The sequence below is a fragment of the Octodon degus genome, unplaced genomic scaffold, assembly GCF_000260255.1.
Source record: "Octodon degus isolate 3935 unplaced genomic scaffold, OctDeg1.0 scaffold00015, whole genome shotgun sequence".
NCBI lineage: Eukaryota > Metazoa > Chordata > Mammalia > Rodentia > Octodontidae > Octodon > Octodon degus.
In genome coordinates, this window is record NW_004524591.1 from 3492428 (window position 1) to 3499255 (window position 6828).

The window sequence follows — 6828 nt, forward strand, 5'->3', positions numbered from 1 at the left end:
CAAAAAGTAACAGTCAATGTGTTTTGCCCATTGTATCTTACTAATGTGCAGGTTGTTTTTGTGATAACAATCTAAAAGTAATTTTTTTTAAAAAATTATCTGTATTTATGTTTTAGAAATGTAAGTACTAATGGAAAGAAATAAATCAACTGAAAATTAGTATTCTGAAATTTTGATCTTTGGTGTATGAGATGATTTTATAGATGCCACAGACCGGAAATGGTCCCCAATTTTTCTGACCAAAGGCTAAATTATTTTACTAATACATTCAGCTTTCTAAGTAAAAATGGATAAGTTGAAATGACCTTTCCTTTAAAATCAGTTTTCTCCACTGTCAGAAATCAATATGTTGCTTGAATTTTTGATGTTTTATTAGGGAAAATGGTCCCTTAATTTTTCCATTGAAATGAGCTATTTTTTTACCTCTGAAGGAAGACTGTTTAGAGACACTTGGGAACTCTTAACGTTTCTCTAAAGCCACACAAAGTCTATAATAAAAAAAGACTATAGGATATAAATTTATTCTTTGTTTTGTTTCAACATCACTCCCAACTCCAAAAACTAATCCATGCCTTAGTCTTCCCCCACAATCTGTAATTACCTTGTAGTCATTTGCAATGAACAGTTTGAAAGCAGATAAACTTGCTGTTTGGATCTCAGCTATTTTATATTATCTTAGACAAAATATTAACTATTCTAAGCCTCAACTTCAAACATAAACTCCCAGGTTATGATTGTGTTAACCTTACAAGATTCTTATAAAGATTCCAGAATAGTTTTTTTTTTTTAACAGAGCACCCAGCATACACAAGATGAGGATCAGACAAATACTTGTTTATCTACTGTTACAGACTGGGGTGATTCCTGCAAGGTTTGTATGTTGAAATGATAATTGTCAGCCCCTTAGCATGTGTGTGTGTTTGGAGATAGGGATGCTGCATCAGTGATTAGGGTACAATGTGGCTAGAAGAGGCCCAATCCAATCTGATTGGTGTAACGAGAGGAGATGGGGTCACGGACATGAGCAAGACCTGTAAGGCCACACACAGCAAGATCATCTCCAAGGCAAGGGTGGGGGCCCCAGAGAACCTCAAAGCTGCCAGCATGTTGATTTTGAGCCTCCAAGCACCAAAACGGAGAAAATTCTCTTTCTCATCTATGATATTTGGTTATGGAAGCCACAGAAACTTTCTGTTCTTATTTATAAAAGCCTTACTGTGTTGAGCAAAAGACCTGGGTTTATGACTGTGCCGGTGGTGACATTCGTGCCTACAGCAGAACAAGCATTTGCCGTGTTCCAAACAAGGCTAGCCCCGGTCCTTCTGCAGGCCATTTGTGCACAGGGATGTGTAGTTCTTTAAGATTATATTCCTAGAGCATATGCGGAGTGATGCAAGGATAAGCCTGGAAGATGAGCCATCACTTGAGAAAAGAATCCAGCGTATTTTTTATGCCTTTATCTTCTAATCCTAATGGGAACAGCTTCTATACTAGTTGAATTTGTCTCTGTAACACATGCTTGAGATCAGTCACCTTATAAGGAAAAAAGGTTTACTTTAGCTCCAGATTTCCATGGTCAGTTGCCTCCTTTACTTCTTTGGCAAGGCAGGATTTCATGATGGCCGTGTGGCAATGTGCCCTTCTCATGCCCACTAAGAAGCAAAATGAGAAAGAGAAGGGGGCTGGAGCATCCTAGCAACTTCCACGAGGCCCCTGTGCTGAAAGGTTCTACAATTTCCAGGGGTGCTACATCCTGGTGACCAAATATTTTGGGGGACATTCTGGACCCAAACTCTACACAGCTCCTCCATGACGTGCTGCCTCTCCACAGGTAAAGACACTACAGACCAATGAACCATGGACTTCGAAATCATGAGCCTAAATGAACCTTTTCCTTTTAAAATTAATCATCCCACACATTACATTATAGAGCTGAAAAGGTATTTCACACCATGTAGACATATGAAAGAATAAGCTCATTGATTTCCTTGATGAACCACCAAATATGTTTGTCTGGCTTAGAATGAAACCCAATATTTTCAGCATAAACATCCAATCCTGATGTCATTTCCTGTCATCTACTCTCTCATGTGGCTCTAGTAAAAATGGTCTTGATCTTCTTCATACACAGGACACACTCTTGTTTCTCTTGAGTCTGTTGAATCATTAGCCTTTAATCTATCTATCTCTCCACAGTAGCCCCATTCCTGCTAAGGAGCCCATAAAGATGATATGATCTACACTCACAACACACAGTCTTTTCTATCCTTAGTCCTGTTTTACTTAAGCTGCTCATCAGAAAACTCATCAATATCTATCATTAGATGTTTACTGACCTTTTATTATTTGGTTCTGCGATTAGAATACGTGTTCTAAGAGAAGTGGCATTATTTTACTCCTTGCTGTGTTTCCAGCATTAGGGAGAGTTTCAGGGTAGGTGTCATAGTCGCAGTGCAGTGATGAGCCCATCAGTATTTTCACACTTTTCTTTTTATTTATTTATTTATTTTAGCAATTGGTATAGGGTTTCACTATGCAACTTGGGCTTGTAACAATCCTCCTGTTTCAGCCTCTCCAGTGCTGGAATTACAGACGTGTGCCACTATGCCCGGTTTTGGTGGCTGGCTAGGTGCGCCTCGGGTGGGGCCTGCGTGGCATGTGGCCTCAGGGTTCAAAACCGGGTCCTTGCGCTTGCTTAGGCAGGTGCTTAGACTTCTGAGCTCTCTCCACAGTCCTTCACATTTTTCAATATGAGCACATTTCACGTTTCGATTTTCAACTATGATCATCTTTGCCCAGCTTTCAACATTATTTGCTGAAGTTACTTACACATAAAGATCTTAATTCTATGAATGGCAGGAGTTCTTGGAAGGCTCTGATTGAAAACTTCTATTGTAATTCAGTGAAAGATTTTGTGTGTGTGTGTGTGTGTGTGTGTGTGTGTCCCTGGAATTGCTTATTCTCAGTTTAGTATGCTATTGTTTTGCTGTTTTCTAGATTTTTACATTCTCATCGTATTTAAGTAAGTTATAATTTGGTTGTATTAAATAACTAAAAGCATGAACATATTTCAGTTCTGTAGTGGAAAAGAATCTTTTTTCTAGGACTCCCATAGCACTGACAAATATTATAACATTGTAAACGTTTCTGCATATTTTTATTAAAAGTCATTGTGGTTAAATTATATATATATATATATATAAATTATACATAAATCATATATAATATATAATTAGAATCTGTTATGAAATGATTTTTTTAAGAATGCGATGTTTTTATTCACCAATAAACTAAAAGCCTATTTCTGGATGTTCTTCTAACATATACTTCATTTGTTTTAGGAAAAAGCAAAGCCCTGTAAGTGGCATCCACCTAGTCCTCAGACTGATTCATCTCATCTTGACTAATCTGGAAGCTCTGGCGTTTGCAAGTCTCTGTGTCAGATGCGACCACCCAAAGCCAATCATGAAGATTATTTTTTTAAAGATACTTCTTGGTAAGATATTTCAAATACCTTTTGGAGAACTGTTTCTTGGAAACAACTGTGATCTTTTTCTTGAACCGTTCAATGTGAACAACATTCTCAAGGTTTCCAGCCATTGACTTGAACTTTGTCCCTCAGAAATTGTTCAAAATTTCCAGAATCAAAAATTCCACCTTCTACTGGAGGAATAAGGTCCAAATTCAACTTCCAGGTTGACCTCTGAGGCTTCTTGTCTTTCTGAGGTGCCATCTTGACAGCAGCGGGAGGATCAGAGAGAGGACTGCCTGAAATGATTTTGAATAATCATTTTAACTTTATAGGTTGGGCTTATGAAACCATGAAAATAAAAAAAATAGTGATCTCTTATCAAAAAGAAAAAAATACATACTTTGGCTAAAATAATTATGCTGATAGGAAATATTTTCGAAAAATCTTTTGCATAACACAACTGAGTATAAGAGTTACTGAACCAATTTCAGAAAATTGAATGGAAGTTTAGCTGCATAATAATTGTTACTTAGAACTAAATGACTTAAAATGTTCAGCATCTCAGCTTTTGGGTGTATTTTCTTCATAGAAGCTTATCAAGATGTAGAAAGTACCAGGCCTTACAGCCTCTTCTTTGAACAGTATCTTATTTGTACTTGTAGGTGGGAATTCTTCCTCTTTCCTTAAAGTATAGAGTCTAGGATAGTTGTACAACTCTCTAAAATGAGCAGTTAGGGTTCATTTTCTGTTTTGCCTTTTACATTGAACTTGCACACTATGAGAAATCCAAGCTACGATTTCCTTGCTTAAGCTTCATATCCTGGCTATGCCATGTAAATTTAAAAAATGAGACTTTTTTTTTTCTTTCCAACTGGCAAAGCAAGTAGCATTAAGAGTTTTCCACTCGAGTTAAACATACTACTAGCAAAAGGTATAGACAGAAAGAAAGAGAACCAATTCTGTGTCTATTATAAAACAAATCTTAAAAAGTACTTAATAGAAGACACTATTTCAAATTGCAGCTATTAAAAGGAAGACATTTTTTAAAAATTATAAAATTTCGGGGCCTGCCCCTTAGCTCAGTTATTTAAGTGACTGCTTCAACAAAGCAGTCAGCCTCAGGTTGCCATGGTTCGATCCCCACAACTCCAGCCAGCCAAACATGCCCTGAAGGCATTCTGAGCCATCCCCCCAAATATATACATATATATATATATATATATATATATAATTTCACATCAGGTTTTTATAACCTCAAATACACCAACTTCAAAGTTCATAAATCAATTTGCAGGCCTCTGTGAAGTAGTATGTAAAAAATCTTCACTTTTATTTTCATTACAGTGCAACAGAAATTTAACATTTCCTTTAATTATGAATATAGATGGTATACAAGTAGTTGTTGTAGCTTCCTTGCCAATTAAATTCAGAGATTTTTAAAATTACCTTAGTTTATGGTAGTGTCATACCTCAGCTGCTTATGTTCATGATTATTTTTTTGGATTCTAATGTTTAATTTGTGAAAAGAGTTGCATAATTTAAGAAGTATTTCAATAGTTAAATCAGCATAATTGGTTTCTTTTGTACATTATTTTGCTTTGTGTATTTCAAAACATTTTTCTAAAAAATTATTCTTTTCTTTTCTTTCTTTCTTTCTTTCTTTTTTTTTTAGATGTGGGGATTGAATTCAGGCCCTTGCGCTTGCCAGGGAAGCTCTTATTCTGCTGAGCCATCTCCCTGGCCCCTAAAAAATTATTCTTTAATAGGTTAGCAAAACTGTCGATAACATCAAAAAAGAATATCTGATAATTTGGCAGTTTTTTTACTAACATTATTATTGTCAGGGCCAGTGAGATAGCTCAGTGGACCAAGCACCAGCTTAGGCAAGTGCAGGGACCAGGGTCAATGCCCAGCAGCACATGCCACGCCAGCGCCCTGAGCCAGCCACCAAGTCTGGGCGTGGTGGTGCACCCCTGTAATCCTAGAGCTGGGGAGGCTGAAAACAGGGTGATCACTAGGAGCCCAAGCTGCGTAGTGAGACCCTGTTCCAAATACATTAACATAAATAAATAAAAATGAAAATAAGTTGTTATTGTCTACTAAAATTTATTAAAAGCCAAGTTAAAGGATGAAATAAAAGTGAGAATCGGAGATAAAACAATTTCTTAAAAATCAGGAAACAAATGTTGTGATTAGTCCAGTAATTTTTAAAGTGTGTATTTATAAATTTATAAATAATACATTGAACAGGAAAGTAACTGTTTTTCAATAAATTATAGCAAGAATAATCCTGAACATCAATCCTACACCAAGGCAGAAAACTATATGACTCTTCAGAGCATAATTTTGGTGGTTTGGACTTTTCCTGACAAAACAGCCTTCCCTTGACCCCAACACTACCTTTGAAGACACAGGAGTGGTCATTTCTGAGGAGCAGCAGGCTTCTCACTATATTTAACATTAACTTCCGTAATGTCTGGACATTATGTTTAAAACATTCTTAGGGCAACACTTTTTATGACAGATACACTAAAAATTGCTTTCTTTTAGAAATCTGAAACAAAAGTCTTTACATTCCATATGGGATTTTAGGCATTGCAAATTACCTGTCAGTATCGATTTTTGTGGACATCTCTGTATATTTCTATAAAATTAACTGGGAGGCTGGGGAGATAGCTGAGTGGTCTAAGCAGCTGCCTGGCAAACACAAGGACTCGGGTTCAATCCCTAGTATCTCATTCTGTGCTGGGACCAGAACCCTGGGTGCTCCATGTCGGCCACTGAAACTGGCCCTGTTGGTGCATACCAGTAACCCCAGCACTGAGAAGGCTGAGACAGGAGGATTGCTAGGAGTCTGAGCTGCAATGTAATGTGAGACCTTGTATCAAAAAAAAAAAAAAAAAAAAGTAACTGGAAAGTTTTCCTTTTTAATGTTTTATTTCTTGCACTACAGGAGACTGAACCCAGGACTCTCACACTGAGTGACATGCAAAGCCCTATTTACTTTGAGATTGTTTCTTACTGAAGCACTGTTTTGTGCAGGTTAGGCATCAATGTACATTTCTTCCACCTCATGCTCTGAAAGAGCTGGGATTGCAGTGTTGGCCTGCCTTCCTACATCTTTGACTTTTAAATTCTTTCTAATTTGAAGTATTATTTCTTTCTTTGATTCCTCCTCCTCCTCTTCCTTTTCCTCCTCCTCTTCCTCCTCCCCTTCCTCCTCCTCCCCCCTCCTCTTCTCCTCCTCCTCCTCTCTTCCTCGTCTTCCTCCTCCTCCTCCTCCGCTTTCTCCTCCCCCTCCTCCTCTTCTCCTCCTCTTCCTTCTCCTCTTCTCCTTCTCCTCCTCTCCTCCTCCT

General features: G+C 37.5%; 1 pseudogene; it reads right to left on the bottom strand.

Moving 5' to 3' along the window:
- Positions 1 to 3372: 3372 nt before the first annotated feature.
- Positions 3373 to 3733, bottom strand: LOC105741550 (annotated as a pseudogene).
- Positions 3734 to 6828: the final 3095 nt, after the last annotated feature.